This window comes from Acipenser ruthenus, chromosome 10 (genome assembly GCF_902713425.1).
Source record: "Acipenser ruthenus chromosome 10, fAciRut3.2 maternal haplotype, whole genome shotgun sequence".
NCBI classification, from domain to species: domain Eukaryota; kingdom Metazoa; phylum Chordata; class Actinopteri; order Acipenseriformes; family Acipenseridae; genus Acipenser; species Acipenser ruthenus.
The window spans coordinates 18,441,079-18,459,739 of record NC_081198.1 but is presented as its reverse complement, the minus strand read 5'-3'; the positions used below and the strand labels follow the sequence as shown (position 1 = coordinate 18,459,739).

General features: G+C 43.8%; 1 protein-coding gene across 4 annotated transcripts in view; it reads right to left on the bottom strand.

The window, feature by feature from the left end:
* The window catches only part of LOC117411095 (A disintegrin and metalloproteinase with thrombospondin motifs 6-like), a 93,648-nt gene extending 93,082 nt beyond the window's left edge, over positions 1-566 (bottom strand). For 2 of the 4 annotated variants that reach the window (XM_059031919.1, XM_059031921.1), the window contains exon 1: positions 440-566. The gene's annotated coding sequence lies outside the window, so the exon portion shown is untranslated. Of the gene's footprint in view, positions 1-313 lie in introns of all 4 variants that reach the window. The other 2 variants (XM_059031918.1, XM_059031920.1) reach the window with 1 other exon arrangement.
* Positions 567-18,661: the final 18,095 nt, after the last annotated feature.

Below are 18,661 nucleotides of genomic sequence, written 5' to 3'. Positions count from 1 at the left end.
AGGTTTTTCAGCATTAAGGAAAGAACTGGATGAAAAAATGGACTCACATAACAAAAAGCTTCCCCTAGTAAATGAATAGCAATGTGTAATAATACACAGTGAAAGTGTGGTAAAGCTTAGGTAAGTGTTGTAAAGCTCATAGAGGTGGGGTAAAGCATGTTTATAAATATGGCAAACCATGAGAAACTATGGTAAATGTGTATTATAACCTCATGAAGCATGTGAAAACTGCAAAATTACACAAACCCCTTTTACAAATAACATAATACAACATGCTTTCATTTTTTTTTTAAATAAATAAATAGCAGCTTACCTTCTTGTGGATTGGTGCCTTTTACAATTTATCTCATCACACAAATGTGAAAATACAGACACCTTCAAACCACTGCCAAAAATCAGCAACAAGTTCCCTGTCCAAGTGCAATAGGATGCTTTTTACCTGTGAAAGAGAAGAAGCTGTTTGCCAATTTCTTTCTTTTCACTGTGCCTCTCTCTTTCCCACTTGTCAGTCTCCCTTCAAGTTTAGCCCTAGCTCTGTCTCTCTCCCTCTACCCTTACTACTGTCTCCAGTGTTTCTTCTTTAGTACAGTGCCTGTTTGAGGAGAATTAAGTTGCCAGCCACATAACACCACCCAATCACATCAGCCCTCATTATAATAACCACACCCCCAATTGGAGAGTTAGCCAGAGATACTGAGAGAGAGAGAGAGTAACTACATTGCTTAATGCAATACAACCTATAAAATAAAGAAGCACATACTGGTACTGACTATATACCAATTGACAATGTTGCTAAACAATCAGACAGCAGAAGCCTATAAATCCAATTAAAGAACCCTCTTTCTATTAAACGTATAGGTAAATAGTTACGGTAGCACAAACCTGTCCCACTCTTCTTTTGATGTTACTATCATTTCACACATTAAGAGACTGGAGTGCTGTCTGGGAAGTTAAAAAACAAATGTCTTTTCCCTAGTTTTTTGGGAGGAAGATTTTTTGTAAATGAATTTTATTACAGTATAAAGATCTACAATAGCAACACAATAACATAACATTTTAACAAGACACAATCAGGGTTAACTTAGCCTTCCATTTTTCAGTGAAGAAGCTCTTACAATTTTTCAAGTTTTGGTTAATGAATGAGAGGAGGAGGGTAAAGCACAAATAATATAAACTTTCATTTTGTAACTCGCAAACTGTGTTGGTCTGTTGTTTATATCTTTACAGCACTCTCTTATTTTTTTCCTCATCCTCCTAAACCTTTATTTAAATTAATGGACTTTCTAAAAGCAATTGTAGCTAAATGAATTCCATCCATTTTAATTAGCTCTCAGATTTGTATTTTTTTTAAAAACTGTTTTCAATGCTTTTTTTTTTTATTTAAAAACATATTGGGTGCTACACTAGGTTAAGGAAAGCTCTGTTTGCAGGCCTTGCATTCTGGTAGCACTTTTCTGGTCATTCCACCTGGAGAGTGAAATCAACTTTCCTGTCAGTAATCACCCAGCTGCTTTCCCTAATGGCTGACCCAGTAAGGTGCTTTGACCCTGAAGAGACTGCTGGGGTGAAATGACCTAGGAAGAACAAGTGAATGAAAAGTGCATGATAGGTGAGATTTATTCAATTATTTTGTCAGCTACAATTACATTAAGAGTCTCAACCTACATCCTTCCAGACAGTCCAATCCTTCTTATTGCATTGAGCCTCGAGGCCACTATCAAATCCTCCTTTGACATCAGACAGCACTGTCGTCTCATATTATTACTGTGCCGGGGTCACATCTATCTGTGAGGGCAGAAATGCAGCCCAATAGAAATCCTCCGCACAGACTGGACACTTTATTAGGGCCCTTCCCCTATTTTCTTATTCCAGCTAGTTTCCTGTGATCCCCCAGGAAGGCTTAATAACATACCCTGGCTGTGGCACCTGAACATGGTTACGAATAAAGTCAAGCCCACAATTCTAAACAGCTTGTAGAATGCACTCTTTAGATCCTTAGAGTACTGTGTTCAATTCTGGTCACACTCAATTCACCCATGTAAAATATATAAATACATGAGTAGTTTTTTGAACATATGAAAGTTGTTGTTAGGATTCAGGATGCACGTTATATATGATTTATACCCGGGTGCAGTTTACATTTGTATTTTAAGTCACAACCTATAGGAATACTAACCTATTTTTCTTGTTGTTACAGAAAAAAAAACCTAAGATGTTAGATTGGGATTGTCTGACTATAAGTTTTTGCTTAATTAACACATTTATCAATAATATAAGAGAGGCGTGGGTAATTGTGGATACATTATTTCATAAGAAACTTTACAAAGGACAGGAGGCCATTATGCCCATCTGTGCTCCTCCAGGTCCAAGTCGGGTCTTAAAGGATCCAAGTGATTCTGCCTCAACAACATGACTAGGTAGCCCATTCCATACCCTCACCACTCTCTGTGTGAAGAAGTGACTGCTGCCCTCTGTCATTTCCACTTAATTTCCAACTGCCCTCTGGTCCTGGTTTCTGTATTGTGTTTGGTATTGGTATTGGTTAGGGTTAATTCTACTGTGTTCTAGGCTAAATAGATTTAGTTCTTTGAGGCTATCTTAATAGCGCATCCCTTTAAGCCCTGGTATTAGTCTAGTTGCTCTTCATTGGACTCTCTCCAGGTTTTGTTTTCCTCTGTAAACATTTACCAGAAGGGATAGATGGAAATGTGTAATAGTCCTACAGCACATACGTAAATGATGGGCACTGCAGGGTTACAGTTCAGCACTGGTGGCACCAATCCAATCCTTTAGGATATACAGTAAAATTACTCTGAATTCCTTGAAAGGACTTTCCAGAAATCATAGAGCTGTAAGACTAGCCCCCCGATTTCCTGAAGTGTTAAAAGCTGCAATAATAGAAAAGCCCACATCAGTTTCTGAGCAGGGAGAAGACTTTTGAGAATCACTTTTTATTATGTTTTTTCAGCCTAACTGGGAATTGAGATGGTCTGTCATCTGAAAAGATATTTCTTGGGTGACACAAGATAAAACCTGTAAACACCTTTAATAACCTTTAAGTTGTTTATAATCAATAATCTTTTTTTTTGCTTGAATTAATTTGCAAACCAATCTATACCCTTGTTGCTACCTTGTTCTAACTTATTTTGCTCTGCCATTTACACCTTTCAAATCTGGAGGCCTCTATTGTAATGTTGCTCAAGTCACAAGAGAAATTATTTTGATCATCTAACTTAGCTTCCAGTGACTGTAGCCAAGGCTATTGTCCCTCAACTTCCATGAGCTCTAACACCAAGAAACAAATCTCCTTAACACAACAGGGGTCTCAGTTATTCAATGGGCAGACAATAGTCCCTCATCTACTCTATACATCCCTTTATCTGTCAATCAGCTTTGTGGGGGTTGTCCTGAACTACTAAACAGTTGGCTATGGATATACAATAAGGTTATGGAGAGATAACCAGGTCCAACCAGCAGTTTGGAAATTCTAAATGCTTAATTGTCCTCTTGTTGTTGTAATATAAATTAATGTATTTGTACCACCCATATACTTTGAAATAGCACCTTGGCATCTACTGTACTGTACATAGCACTAAAATACTATTACCCTAAATACACTTTAGCAGAACAATCAGCAGACCACATCATTATCATCAATGACAACATAGTGGATCTGCAACAAATTTTGCACAGTGGTCTTGCTAATTTGCACTTCAGTGGATTACTGTTTTTTTACTGGTCACATCATTGTCATATCATTGGTTTAAAACAGAGGTCATTCGGTCTGGTTCTGAGTAGCCGGTTAATTTCAAAACTTCAAGTTGGGTCTTAAAGGATCCCAAAGATTCAGCATCAACAACATGGCTAGGTAAATCATTCCATACCCTCACCTAAATCTGCCTCCACTTTATTTCCAAATATGTCCTCTGGACCTGGTTTATGTGTGGCTCAAAGTATTGGTTAAGGTTGTAAACACCTTTTAAGACAGGGTTTCTAATACATCTATGATACCTGTATCCTAAAAGGTCATTCAAACTTTTCTGTTAGGGCCAGGCTCTCCCACTGACTTTTAACAAACAACCAGTATTTTTTTGAAAACTCAGAGGGTTAAAACAGAGATCAAACACATTGAGACTAAGAAGAAACCAAGTTTTTCCAAGAATCTTCTACTGAATAGGTTCTTTAGTAGGTACAAACATATTTTAACAGCAGCTGTTATCATTTCTCAGAAGAAAACAGAGATCATTTTAATGAAGTAATAAGTGCTTTACATGCTCCTCCCACTACTTCATACACTCCAAGCAAATCAGCTAGCGCCGTTCCTTTACATAAACTCAGACAAGAGGACAAGAGCAGTTAACAGAGAATGAAGAGAATCTGTAACACTAGCTCGCCTGCGTTATGTAAATCCACAGCTTTCACTCCTTTGAGAAACTGTCAAACCAGGGGAGCGGAGTGTCAAACTGAAGAAATGTAAATAGCTCTCAGTCGCTCTGACCCCACCCCCCCTTGGGGTTTAGTGGTTTACACATTCGGGCTGCTGGTAGCAGAGAGACAGGGATATTCTCACACTCCACAAGATTTCCCTGTGTGTATAAGCTAGCTGTCTTAAAGTAATACTGGAAACCATACTCCATTTGGAAGTGGTGGTGGACCCGCAGCTCAGTGGAAGCACATTACTGTAACCTGATTAGATTTTTAAGTAACGTGTAACTCTAATGGTTCCCTTTTCAGACATGTAATGAAATAATGAATTACATTTTATGTGAAAAAAATAAGTTACTTTTTGGACTATTGCTAATGCATAACATGGAAATCAGAAAGTAATTCCAATCTTGCTTCAAGCAACTATTCTAAAACAAGATGACATTGCAGTTAGTTAAACATGTTATACATTTTATTTAATGATCTATATAATACTTCAGAATCCAGCTGCTATCATAAAAACGAAAATGTCCAGAACTAAAATTACAATAAACAAGGTTTATTTAGAGATCTGATACCTAGGATTCCTTATCTCAGAGTTACTTAGGTACTTGACTTGGACAAGATGCTCAATAGTTTGGATGCAAACCAGCGCACTGGAAATTTTGTAGACCCAGCTGAAAAAGCCATAGATGGGTTGCAGTGACTAAAGCGCAGGATGATACCTCTAGTCCCACGGTGACGCTGAGCGGTACCGATCAAATCGAATCCAGAGTGTTTTTTTCTGGCTGCCACACGGTACCGTCGGTGGATTAACCAATCACAGCCAAGTGCTGACAACACATGCTTGCCAGGAAAAATCATGAATGAAACTGTTGTCTACGGAGGTGTCCAAGCACCCTGAAGTGTTTGATCCCTCCCATATTTCATAAAAGGACAGGCAAGTCAATATTTTATACATCACCCCTGATAAGCATCCTTCCTGCCTTTTTTTTCTGTAGTTCACTATTTTTACTAAATAACTGTCTGTAAAATGATATATTTTCTAACACTTTAGTAGACTACTTGCTGTCAGCAACGTATTGTATGTTTCTTTGATAAGCTCAGATCGCTCATTTCATACACCTGCATATAGAGGACAGAAAAACAAAGCTGAAAAACAAACCAGTGTGACGTCAGAAGCAGGAACTAAAAACAAACTGACACCAAGTACTGCAGTTAAAGGCGGCATGCGCCGTTTTATTTTTAAATAACAAAAATAAATAAAAAGTTTAAACACAAAACACATGCTCACAGAGCAAAAATAAAAGGTTTAAATACAACAAATCATGAACACAAAATAATAAACCATACAGGTCAAGCTGGGCAGTCGCTGTCATTGTTTCTGTATACTTAAGTTTTGTTTTCTCTCTCTTCGCTCTCTCCGCTCTCACTCCTCATACACCCACCCTGAATTCAGAGAGCTGCAGACTTTTATGCAGGTGACCATCTCCCGATTTAGCAACAAATTAATCACTTAATTAATTCAGGAGATGGCCACCTTCTGCACAAGGTTTTCTAATTATTCCTGGCAGAGGACGAGTACCCACTCTCGCCTCTGCCAGAACACATTTTAAATAAAACAATAACAAACAAAGCGCATGGCTACGCCATCATATTTAAATACAAATAAAACAATAACAAAACATACAGTGCTTTGCCGACAAAAATAAATACAATAATAAATCATAAAACACAAATTACAAAATAACACAGGGGCGGAGGGGGGACCCTGTTCTAAAATAAAATAAACAAATCATCCTGCCCAGATGTGGCCGTAGACCTCGCAGCGCCCACACCAGTCCACTGGTGGCACCTCTGGGCAGGATCTCCAGCGGTGGTCCTCCTTCCCACACCAGGAGCACCAGGGAAAAAGGCTGGCTGGGTCCTCCAGCTGGGGTGGCAGCAGCTTTTGATGCTGCTGTTGCTGCTGCCGCTGCCTGCTTCTTCTGCCCATTTTTTTTCACAAAACTCCAAAAATAAATAAATAAATAAATAAATACTGCCCTGAGCCTCCAGGTGGCGTTCTCCCATTTCTGACATCAAATGTGACAAGATGACAGAGGTTGAGACTCAGAGACAGTTTTAAAAGTTCAAAAATAAAGCTTTTAATACAAAAAAATACAAAATAAACTGGCACGAGGGCCAAACAAAAAGGGTTTTAAACAGAAATAATAGACAATAAGCACAAAACAAAACTTACTAAAACAAGGCTTCCAGGCTGGGCATTAACTTCACTGGATTCAGAAATAAACAAAAAAAAACCAGCACACACATAAAAATACTCTTTCTTTCTTTCTTTCTTTCTTTCTCGCTCGCTCGCTCGCTCGCTCGCTCGCTCGCTCGCTCGCTCGCTTGCTTGCTTGCTTGCTTGCTCTCCTTCTAGAACTCTCCCACTGGGAGGCTGAGGCCTCCTTTTATGCCAGGTGGCTGGTGACTAATTGAATAATTAATTGGTTGATTGCTCCCACCTGACGCAATCAACCTGGGCAGGGAGGAGAATTTAACTCCATCCCTGCCAGTATTTCCAAAGGTAGAGCCCTGCTCTACCACACACCTCCCCCATGTACAAAGTACGGAGGCCGCAATCGGCCAAACTCCCCCCCCCCTTTGAACCCAAGCCCTTCCCCCAAGAGTCCCCTTATGTCCCTTGGGTGGGCTATTTCAGCGGGCGGTGGTGGGCGGGGTTGATGTCGGATCCCCCAAGCTTCCTTCAATAGTGGGGGCCCCGGACCTTCCAAGCACACGAACGCTGGTAGGGAACCTGGACCCTCCAGCAGGAGCAGCGATGGTGGCACCTCTGGTGGCGGAGGCGGGAACGGCGGCCCATCTCCCTCTGGTGGCGGAGGCGGGAATGGCGGCCCGTCTCCCTCTGGTGGCGGAGGCGGGAACGGCGGCCCGTCTCCCTCTGATGGCGGAGGCGGGAATGGCGGCCCGTCTCCCTCTGGTGGCGGAGGCGGGAACGACGACCCGTCTCCTTCTGGTGGCGGAGGCGGGAACGGCGGAGACGGTGGACCCTCAGGAACAGCAGAAAGACCCACTGGAACAGCAGGCAGAGACGGCGGCCACTCCGGCAACGGCAGTTCCAACTCCTCCAGCGGCAAGTGAGTTTGTGGTTGATGCTGATGTTTTAATGAGTTTGTGGTTGACGTTGATGTTTTAATGAGTTTGTGGTTGATGCAGATGTTTTAATGAGTTTGTGGTTGACATTGATGTTCTAATGAGTTTGTGGTTGACGTTGATGTTTTAATGAGTTTGTGGCTGATGCTGATGTTTTAATGAGTTTGTGGTTGACGTTGATGTTTTAATGAGTTTGTGGTTGATGCTGATGTTTTAATGAGTTTGTGGCTGATGTTGATGTTTTAATGAGTTTGTGGTTGACATTGATGTTTTAATGAGTTTGTGGCTGATGCTGATGTTTTAATGAGTTTGTGGTTGACGTTGATGTTTTAATGAGTTTGTGGTTGATGCTGATGTTTTAATGAGTTTGTGGTTGACGTTGATGTTTTAATGAGTTTGTGGTTGATGCAGATGTTTTAATGAGTTTGTGGTTGACATTGATGTTCTAATGAGTTTGTGGTTGACGTTGATGTTTTAATGAGTTTGTGGCTGATGCTGATGTTTTAATGAGTTTGTGGTTGACGTTGATGTTTTAATGAGTTTGTGGTTGATGCTGATGTTTTAATGAGTTTGTGGCTGATGTTGATGTTTTAATGAGTTTGTGGTTGACATTGATGTTTTAATGAGTTTGTGGCTGATGCTGATGTTTTAATGAGTTTGTGGTTGACGTTGATGTTTTAATGAGTTTGTGGTTGATGCTGATGTTTTAATGAGTTTGTGGTTGACGTTGATGTTTTAATGAGTTTGTGGCTGATGCTGATGTTTTAATGAGTTTGTGGTTGACGTTGATGTTTTAATGAGTTTGTGGTTGATGTTGATGTTTTAATGAGTTTGTGGTTGATGCTGATGTTTTAATGAGTTTGTGGTTGACGTTGATGTTTTATTGAGTTTGTGGTTGATGCTGATGTTTTAATGAGTTTGTGGTTGACGATGTTTTAGTGGGTTTGTGGTTGGCGTTGATGTTTTAATGAGTTTGTGGTTGACGTTGATGTTTTAATGAGTTTGTGGTTGATGCTGATGTTCTAATGAGTTTGTGGTTGACGTTGATGTTTTAATGAGTTTGTGGTTGGCGTTGATGTTTTAATGAGTTTGTGGTTGATGCAGATGTTTTAATGAGTTTGTGGTTGACATTGATGTTCTAATGAGTTTGTGGTTGACGTTGATGTTTTAATGAGTTTGTGGTTGACATTGATGTTTTAATGAGTTTGTGGCTGATGCTGATGTTTTAATGAGTTTGTGGTTGACGTTGATGTTTTATTGAGTTTGTGGTTGATGCTGATGTTCTAATGAGTTTGTGGTTGACGTTGATGTTTTAATGAGTTTGTGGCTGATGCTGATGTTTTAATGAGTTTGTGGTTGACGTTGATGTTTTAATGAGTTTGTGGTTGATGCTGATGTTTTAATGAGTTTGTGGTTGACGTTGATGTTTTATTGAGTTTGTGGTTGATGCTGATGTTCTAATGAGTTTGTGGTTGACGTTGATGTTTTAATGAGTTTGTGGCTGATGCTGATGTTTTAATGAGTTTGTGGTTGACGTTGATGTTTTAATGAGTTTGTGGTTGACGTTGATGTTTTAATGAGTTTGTGGTTGATTGTGACAGGTTGGCTGAGGGTGTGGTGTAAAAGATCGCTAGACCAGTCCAGGTTTGTTGGTAAACTCCGGGTTTTAATCCACAACACGGGAAAAATCCAACAATAATAACGCCGGGATACACAGCAATGTGTAACCCGGTCAAACAACAACAATAATAATAATAATAATAATAATAATAATAATAATAATAATAATAATAATAACAGCGCCGGGATACACAACAATGTGTAACCCGACAAACAAAGGGAAAGAAAGGGGTTGCAGTCCCAAATGAAAATGAAACCAAAACGCAAGGACAATCAAACAAAAAACACAGTCCGTCCTTCCTCACTCCCCCCGAGATGAAGTACTGCACACAGTCCGGCACTTCCGGGTCCGCGCTCCTCCAAAGTATTCCCGGAGCGTCCCGTCAGTGCTCTATGGACAGACAAAGGGTGAAGGGGTTAGCAGGTATATTCAAACACAATAAGAACTCTCCTGATTCCGTTTATTTATTCCCCTGCTCGTATACACTGCAGTAAAAATGCGCTCTCGCTCGCCTCTCTCTCTCTCTCTCTCTCTCACACACACTGTACCTTGCCAGAAGGAACAGAACCCTGGGCCACGCCCCCTTTTGTACGCCCCGTCTCGTCCCCATTGGTCAGCGAGGGCAACCGCCGTCAGCCAATGCGCGATTGCCACCGCGCTTCCCGACCGGGTCTGTGACGTTGCGCACCGCGGCTCTGTCTGCTCCTCCTCCCCAGCGTCCTCACCGGTCGGAAGGGAGATCTAAAACAAGAGTTCACTCTCTCTTTGTCACATATCCCACCGCTCAGAGTGGAGCCGAAGGAACACTCGGCCAAATCTACCATTCCCATTACTCCCCCCTCCCGGGAAAAATAATCCGCATTTTGGTGATCTTTCCCTGCACGATGTACCATATGATACATATAAGGCTGCAATGCCAAATACCACCGAGTTATTCGGGCATTGCTATCCTTCATAGTGCTTAACCATCTGAGTGGGGCGTGGTCCGTGACCAGATCAAATGAATGTCCCAGCAAGTAATATCTGAGGGAGTGGGTGGCCCATTTAATGGCTAGGCACTCTTTCTCTACCACCGAGTAATTGCGCTCCCGAGGAAGCATTTTCTTACTAATGTAAAGAATCGGGTGCTCCACCCCGTTAACTCGCTGAGACAAGACCGCCCCCAAACCAACCTCTGACGCGTCGGTATGGAGGAAGAATCTCTTGCTAAAATCTGGTGATATTAGCGCAGGAGCCTGGCACAGTTTTTGTTTAATGGTCTCAAACGCTCCCTGACACTCTGCTGACCACTTAACTAAATTTGGTGCACACTTTTTAGTGAGGTCTACCAGGGGATTGACCACGGTGGCATACTCGGGGATAAAGCGGCGGTAATAACCAGCCAATCCCAATAGTGACCTCACCTGGGACTTGGTTTTGGGGACCGCCGCGTCCACCAAAGCCTGGACTTTGGTGGCCACGGGTTTCACCCGTCCATTTCCCATGATAAATCCTAGGTACTGGGTCTCTAATTTAGCAAACGCACATTTCCTTAGGTTGGCTGTCAGCCGGGCCGCCCTTAGAGACTGAAGGACGGCTGTAAGTCGAATTACATGCTCTCTCCAGGTGGAGCTATATATAACCACATCGTCAATATACGCTGCTGCATACTCACGATGGGGATGTAACACCTCGTCCATCAGTCTCTGAAAGGCGGCGGGCGCACCATGTAGCCCAAACGGCATGGTTTTAAAATGGAACAGCCCATCCGGAGTTGAAAATGCCGTTTTTTCACAGGAATTGCGGGTCAAAGGGATCTGCCAATATCCCTTCGTCAGGTCCAGAGTTGAGATAAACCTGGCCGTTCCCAGTCGGTCGAGGAGTTCGTCGATCCGAGGCATGGGGTAGGCATCGAACTTGGCGATAGCATTGACCTTTCGAAAGTCCACACAGAAGCGATTAGTGCCGTCCTTCTTAGCCACTATAACAATGGGACTGCACCACTCGCTTCTGGAAGGCTCAATGACCCCAAGTTCAAGCATCGCCCTCACCTCGTTCTGGACGCCACTCCGCCGGCTTTCTGGGATCCGGTAGGGCCTCTCCCGAACAGTGACCCCTGGCGGAGTAATAACAGCATATTCAGTAAGGTTAGTTCTGCCGGGCACGTCAGAAAACACATCCCCAAATTTCCCAATCAACTTACGCAATTCCACCTGCTGATCCGGAAGTAACTGTTCCCCCATTGAAATCTGGCTGGGGCTAGGGGCCTCTATGCAGGGTCCTAAGTCATCCTCCATCTCGCCTGGGGCTATGAATAAGACCTCCCTTGCCTTCCAGGGCTTTAATAAGTTGACATGGTAAATTTCCGTTTTATTTCGGCGATCAGGCTGTCTAATTTCGTAATTCACTAATCCTACTGCCCGTATCACTTCATATGGCCCCTGCCATTTAGCACACAGCTTTGACTCCAACGACGGAAGAAGCAGCATTACCTTATCTCCTGGCCGAAAAGTTCGAATTCGTGCATTAGTATTGTAATGCTGCTGTTGCCGATGTTGAGCCGATCTAAGGTTGTCTTGAGCCAACCGACCGATTAAATCAAGGCGATCCCGCAGTAGGAGCACATGCTGCACTACATTTTTAGAGGAGCTTTTATGTTCTTCCCACCCTTCTCTCAACAGATCGAGGATGCCCCGTGGCTGCCGGCCATATAACAGCTCAAAGGGGGAAAATCCCGTTGAGCTCTGAGGCACCTCTCTCACTGCGAAGAGTAGGTAAGGAAGAAGAGTAGCCCAATGTTTTTGCTCCTGACTCACAAACCGTTTCAACATGTGCTTCAATGTTTGGTTAAAACGTTCCACCAGACCATCCGTTTGGGGATGATAAACGGACGTCCTGATGGGACGTATTTTTAGAATTTTATACACCTGCTGTAGCGTTTTGGACAAAAAGTTTGTTCCGTGATCAGTTAATATTTCTTTTGGGATCCCTACTCTAGCCATAATCTGACTTAATTCTTTCGCAATTGCAGTGGCACTAGTGGACCGCAAAGGAACTGCTTCCGGGTACCGCGTCGCATAATCCACCATCACTAATATGTGCGTGTACCCGGAATCAGAAGGCAGCACTGGCCCAACTATGTCCATTGCAACGCGTTCGAAGGGAGTGGAGACAATAGGCAGTGGGACCAAAGGGCGGGGCGCACTCGACCCGGTGCTACTCTCTGGCATTCCGGGCAGGTAGCTACATATTTCGCCACTTCGGTGTAGAGTCCGGCCCAATAAAATCGAGCCAGTATCCGGTCCCTCGTCTTGTCAACACCAAGGTGTCCTGCAAAGGGGACGTCATGCGCCAGACTCATGACCTCTGGTCGACAAGACGGGGGAACCATCAACTGTTTGACAGGCTGTCCTGTGCCCGGGGCTGGGTTTACCCTATACAGTAAGTGCCCCTCCACCACAAAATGGGGATATACCAGCGTCCCGATGCCGTCAACATCCTTACCCTCAATAGACCGAACCTGTTCCCAAGCGTGCACCAGTGTGGGATCGTTGTTCTGCTCCCACACTAGGTCCGCGCTTGAGGCCCACACGTCCGGGATATTGACAGGGGCTGGAGCAGTCTCTACCCTCAAGGGTCCAGTAACCTCGCCCGTCCGGTCACACTGGGTGCCCACCCCCTTCGATTGGCGTTTGGGACCATCACAACCTTCCCCCGCCAGGCCCCAACCGTGTCGGATCGATGCGCCCTCCCACTTTTCCCTCCGTCTCTCCTTGTGCGTTTTCCTAGGACGAAAAAGTGGAGAAAACAGTTCTGCATGGAAAGGGAACATGGTGCCAATTACTTCCTTTTCCCGGGGGTCTGCCGTGCCTACACGTGTGGTCGAGGCTGCCGATATTTTTACTAAATCCTTGTATCGCGGCCAGTCTCGGCCCAGAATGATTGGGTGTGGCAACTTTTCGGCCACCCCCACTACTAGGTGGCGCTTTATCGGTCCTACCGACAGATATACTTTTAGGGTGGGGTATGTCGCCGTATCTCCATGGATACAGGCTGCCACGACATACCGCCAAGGAGAGCTGTCCGAATCAAAGTCTGCTCACACCCGGTGTCCACTAACGCGTGGGTTTTCACCTTCCCCAGCACAACATCAACAACACACGGGCCCTCCCGACCATTTCCCCATTCCTTACCTGTCTCTGATGCCAGATGACACGCAGCCACGTCGCACTCCATGGCGGCCGGGCAGTATCTGGCGATGTGTCCCGGCTGCTGGCACCTAAAACAGACTGGTGGGGCAGAGGGCAAGGGCGGTACATACTTGTCCCGCTGCTGGTATGACAGCGGGGCGGGGGAAACCATTCTACCCCAGCTGGGAGCCAACCTCTGCCTCCATGGTAAGGAGCTTGGATGGCCCAACGGGGCCGGTGGTCTGGCAGGTCTTGGTCCGGGGGGGTTTGGTGGTGGTCCCTTAGTAACGGAGGAGGAGGGGTAGTTCAGCAAGGTGGTCTGGGCGGACATGAGGGAGTCCTCGAAGTTCTCGGCCAGTGCTACGGCCTGGTCCAGGGTGGTGGGGTTGTGCCGGCGTATCCAGGCCTGCGTTTCGCCTCCGACCACATGGCAAAACTGTTCCATGACAATGGCTTCCCCCATCTGAACCCCAGTTTTCTGGCTGGGGTTTAGCCATTGCGCCATGTGGTCGCATAGCCGTTGGGCCACCACCCTGGGTCGTGTGTTTGGTGGCCGCCGGAACTCCCTGAATCTGACCCGGTGGGTCTCCCCCGTGATGTTCAGACGGCGGAGGATAGCCTGCTTCACCAAGTCGTACTGGGCCGCGTCTTCATCAGTCATAGCCCGATATGCGGCTTGCGCCTCCCCAATCAAGCAAGGGCCCAGTTGGCTCGCCCAGTACTCCCGGGGCCAGGCTGCGGTGGTGGCCAGCCGCTCGAATGCCACAAGGTAGGCTTCGGGGTCATCCTCCACCGTCATTTTCTGGGCCCGGGCCTTCGGGGCAACCATCACGGGGCCCGTTGTTGCTGCTGACGTCATCCCCATCCCGACCCTCTCGATAAGGGCCGTGTATCGCTCCTCCCTCCTCCGTTCCTCAACCTCCCTTCGGCTGTCCAAAGCCTCCAACACCGCCGCAAAACTGGCTGGATCCATCCCACTTCTGACACCACGTGTGACAGGTTGGCTGAGGGTGTGGTGTAAAAGATCGCTAGACCAGTCCAGGTTTGTTGGTAAACTCCGGGTTTTAATCCACAACACGGGAAAAATCCAACAATAATAACGCCGGGATACACAGCAATGTGTAACCCGGTCAAACAACAATAATAATAATAATAATAATAATAATAATAATAATAATAATAATAACAGCGCCGGGATACACAACAATGTGTAACCCGACAAACAAAGGGAAAGAAAGGGGTTGCAGTCCCAAATGAAAATGAAACCAAAACGCAAGGACAATCAAACAAAAAACACAGTCCGTCCTTCCTCACTCCCCCCGAGATGAAGTACTGCACACAGTCCGGCACTTCCGGGTCCGCGCTCCTCCAAAGTATTCCCGGAGCGTCCCGTCAGTGCTCTATGGACAGACAAAGGGTGAAGGGGTTAGCAGGTATATTCAAACACAATAAGAACTCTCCTGATTCCGTTTATTTATTCCCCTGCTCGTATACACTGCAGTAAAAATGCGCTCTCGCTCGCCTCTCTCTCTCTCTCTCTCTCTCACACACACTGTACCTTGCCAGAAGGAACAGAACCCTGGGCCACGCCCCCTTTTGTACGCCCCGTCTCGTCCCCATTGGTCAGCGAGGGCAACCGCCGTCAGCCAATGCGCGATTGCCACCGCGCTTCCCGACCAGGTCTGTGACGTTGCGCACCGCGGCTCTGTCTGCTCCTCCTCCCCAGCGTCCTCACCGGTCGGAAGGGAGATCTAAAACAAGAGTTCACTCTCTCTTTGTCACATTGATGTTTTATGAGTTTGTGGTTGACGTTGATGTTTTAATGAGTTTGTGGTTGATGCTGATGTTCTAATGAGTTTGTGGTTGACATTGATGTTTTAATGAGTTTGTGGTTGATGCTGATGTTTTAATGAGTTTGTGGTTGACGTTTTATGAGTTTGTGGTTGACGTTGATGTTTTAATGAGTTTGTGGTTGATGCTGATGTTTTAATGAGTTTGTGGTTGACGTTGATGTTTTAATGAGTTTGTGGTTGACGTTGATGTTTTAATGAGTTTGTGGTTGATGCTGATATTCTAATGAGTTTGTGGTTGACGTTGATGTTTTAATAAGTTTGTGGCTGATGCTGATGTTTTAATGAGTTTGTATTTTGTAACAAGGGTATTTTTAGGTACCAGCTTCAATCACCATTTCCCTCTTAGTTAGGCAATTTGTTTTCTTTAAATTTGTAGTGAAGCTTGAGTTATCACAACATGCCTGTGGGAGGAATGGTTCCACCGGGAGGCGTGGTTCTATGGAATACCAGCGATTATTCTGAAAAAAGATCATGCAGTAATACATACATTATCTTTTAATGTTTTAAGCCCTACAGCCTGTTCAGTAACATATCAAACTAAGGTAAATGCATAATATAACCATGGGAAAAGTATGGAAAAAACAGGTCAACTTTCTATGTTTTGCGGGGTCTTATAAAAACAGCCAGCAATCGATAAACTGAAGCAACAGGACATTATTCTGTACAGAATCATTCAGATTTCCTCAGCAAGTCACAATGACAGCAGTCAAAGTAATTGTAGTTAACAAAAATAATTCCATAAATCTGGTCTATTTTGCATATGTCTGAAATGTGCAGTTTGGAAAGAAACATGTTATAGCAAACGTATTTTCATTGTAAAATGTTATTTCTTAAGTTTAAAGGAAGTTTCAATTTTCTCTGCCTTTTTTACAGGAAATATGTTTGTATGTTAAATCCTGGGTTATTTCACCTCAGAGCAGTGTCTTCTGGGTCCTAGCATGTTACTGGGTGAAAGTATTTCAGTCAATAGGGGAAAAAGGTTAATGAGGAAAGAAGCTATTGAAGGGGTAGGGACAATTTCACCCTTCACATGAAATGCCCAAGCAAGTACAACACTGTCTGAAAACACTGATATGAAACAGAGGTTTCTGAAACCAAGTGTAGTACCGTACATTTTTATTTTAAAACTGCACTTTGAGACCTTGTGACAGAGAGCAAATGAATCCTAGTCAACAATCTCCCTCCCAACCTGTGAGGGCGCAGTATAACAGGAACAGAGTGCCTCGTACTGGATGGTCCGGCAGTTCATTCCAGGGTCTGTTGAAAGCCGGCCATCTAGAAAGGGGGCGGAGTCACAATACCAGAAGTCATCGCCCTAGTACGGTAAGCGATGTGTCAGTCATGGATTGGAGGAGACATGATTGAACTACCTATCGTAGGGGACGTGACAAGGTATTTTGGCAGATCTGACAATGCAATCTGTTCATTTGTTATGATTTTACGAAAGGACCAGGAAGGAATAAAAACGAAACTGTGAGTGTTTGTATTTGTTTTGTTAACCACTGTTTATTTGTATTTAGTAGATGGCTAACAACCGGGAGCTGTCGCTGTTCCAGCCAGCATTAAACCTGGAATCCAAATACTGCACGAGTCACCAATAATTGTGTATCACCACCAGCACTGGAGCACCGCGAGAAAGGACACAGAGCCATGCTTGTATTATTGTATTATTATTTCAGGACTGAAACCCTGTTTTGCTTAGCTGTGCAATTACACATTGTTGTGTATTTGCCAGCATTATTATTTGATGGTGCCAAACCGTGACAACAATTAAAATAACTGTTTGGACCGTGAACACTGTGTTATTGTCGTTGTTTGAGCAATGCATCACCTCTACACCGGCGCACTACTAACCACTTTGCCACAGACCTGTATAATGAATGGAAGCACACAACAGGTAAGATTTGTGGAGTTATTTCGTTGGCTACAATCATTTTAAAGATATTTTAGAACTATTTAGAGCTTACTGTATTGTTTCACTTTTCAGAATTCTAAAGCAAGAAAACTGATTTCCTTGCTTGAGTTATTCTTGTCTTTTTTATATTTAAGCAAACAAAAAAAAAGTTTTTTTAATTAGGGTTTTTGACATACACAAGAAAGACTTATACGATGATGTTTATGGTACCAGTCTATAGAAAGTGTTAAGTTGAAGCACAGTCTTCAGAGAGAGCCTCTGTTCTTTCATACCCGCAGGCTACGGAACACCTTGGATATGCAAGCCAGGCACTTGAGTGGCCCACTGGATTACCTCCCTTCACAGCCCTGTTTTGACTTGTGAAGAAGGAACACAGCTAACCATTTACCCCTGGGCCAGGATGTGTCATCATTTCTTTCTTTTTTTTAGGAATCCATGGATACAAATATTTACCTGAATGGAGCTATTCACTAGGCTAGGAAAATGCTACCAGCAGTATTGTCATAGATTCTCTCCTAAAAAAATAAAATCTGTGAAAGAAATCCTGTTTAATTATAGATGCGGTGCTCAGTTCATTCATTTGCTGCGCCCCATGCAACCCTCCTGTTATTTATATGCAGTATTTGAAAGTTGCTATTACAGCAACCATGCTGTCACCACGCTGGGGGTCGGCAGGATGTTTAAACAAGTACATTCACTGAACTGGCATTCTCCTTTATACAGAATTTCTGTCCCACTCAGAAATATGAACAGAGTCCCAGGGATGCAGCTTTCTCAGGCGTACAGACATGGTGCCCTCACAACTGCCCACACCTATGCAAGGATTATGCTTGGATCAAGCAAAGCAGGCAAGACCATTCAATGCTGGGTTAATGCAAGAACTATGCAATGGTGACCCATGTGTAAGGAAGGCTTCCATGCAAGTCTTGCACAACGCTGCAAAATGCATTTTTTGGAAATTTGTCTTGCTTCACATCCATTTTTAAAGTCTTCAGTAAGCTTTTATGGATTATGAGATGTGAAAAATATCAAAAGATGATATTGTTTAAAGATTACGTTAAAAAATGAATGCAAAATTAGAAAACCGTAAAAATGAGCAAAATTGCAAAAGTGGCCTAGGATTCAATACACATGGACAATAAATATGAGTGGCAATAGATAAGTTATTTGCATCCTCTGAGGTCAGTTTGGTTCTGATTAGGAGCCAGGAACCAGCTGATTACATTTTTAATATATAGCTTGTCAGAAACATCTATAGACAGTATTGTGATGAAAAAAGAAGCAAATGAAGAAACACAATATGTTTAGTACAACAGAAAGAGGGCTGAATGATATTGTGTATGTTATGAATCTGTGAATGGTTCTTATTGCCCTTACACAAACACAGTTTTACATTTGTTCTAGCCTGTGTTAAGGTGCTTTGAGACATACTTTCAGGAGCTGCTCTTCTGTTCCAGTTGCCTGCCACTTGCTTGTCCACTGTATTAGGACTTTTCTGAATACAAACTGCAAGTTGATC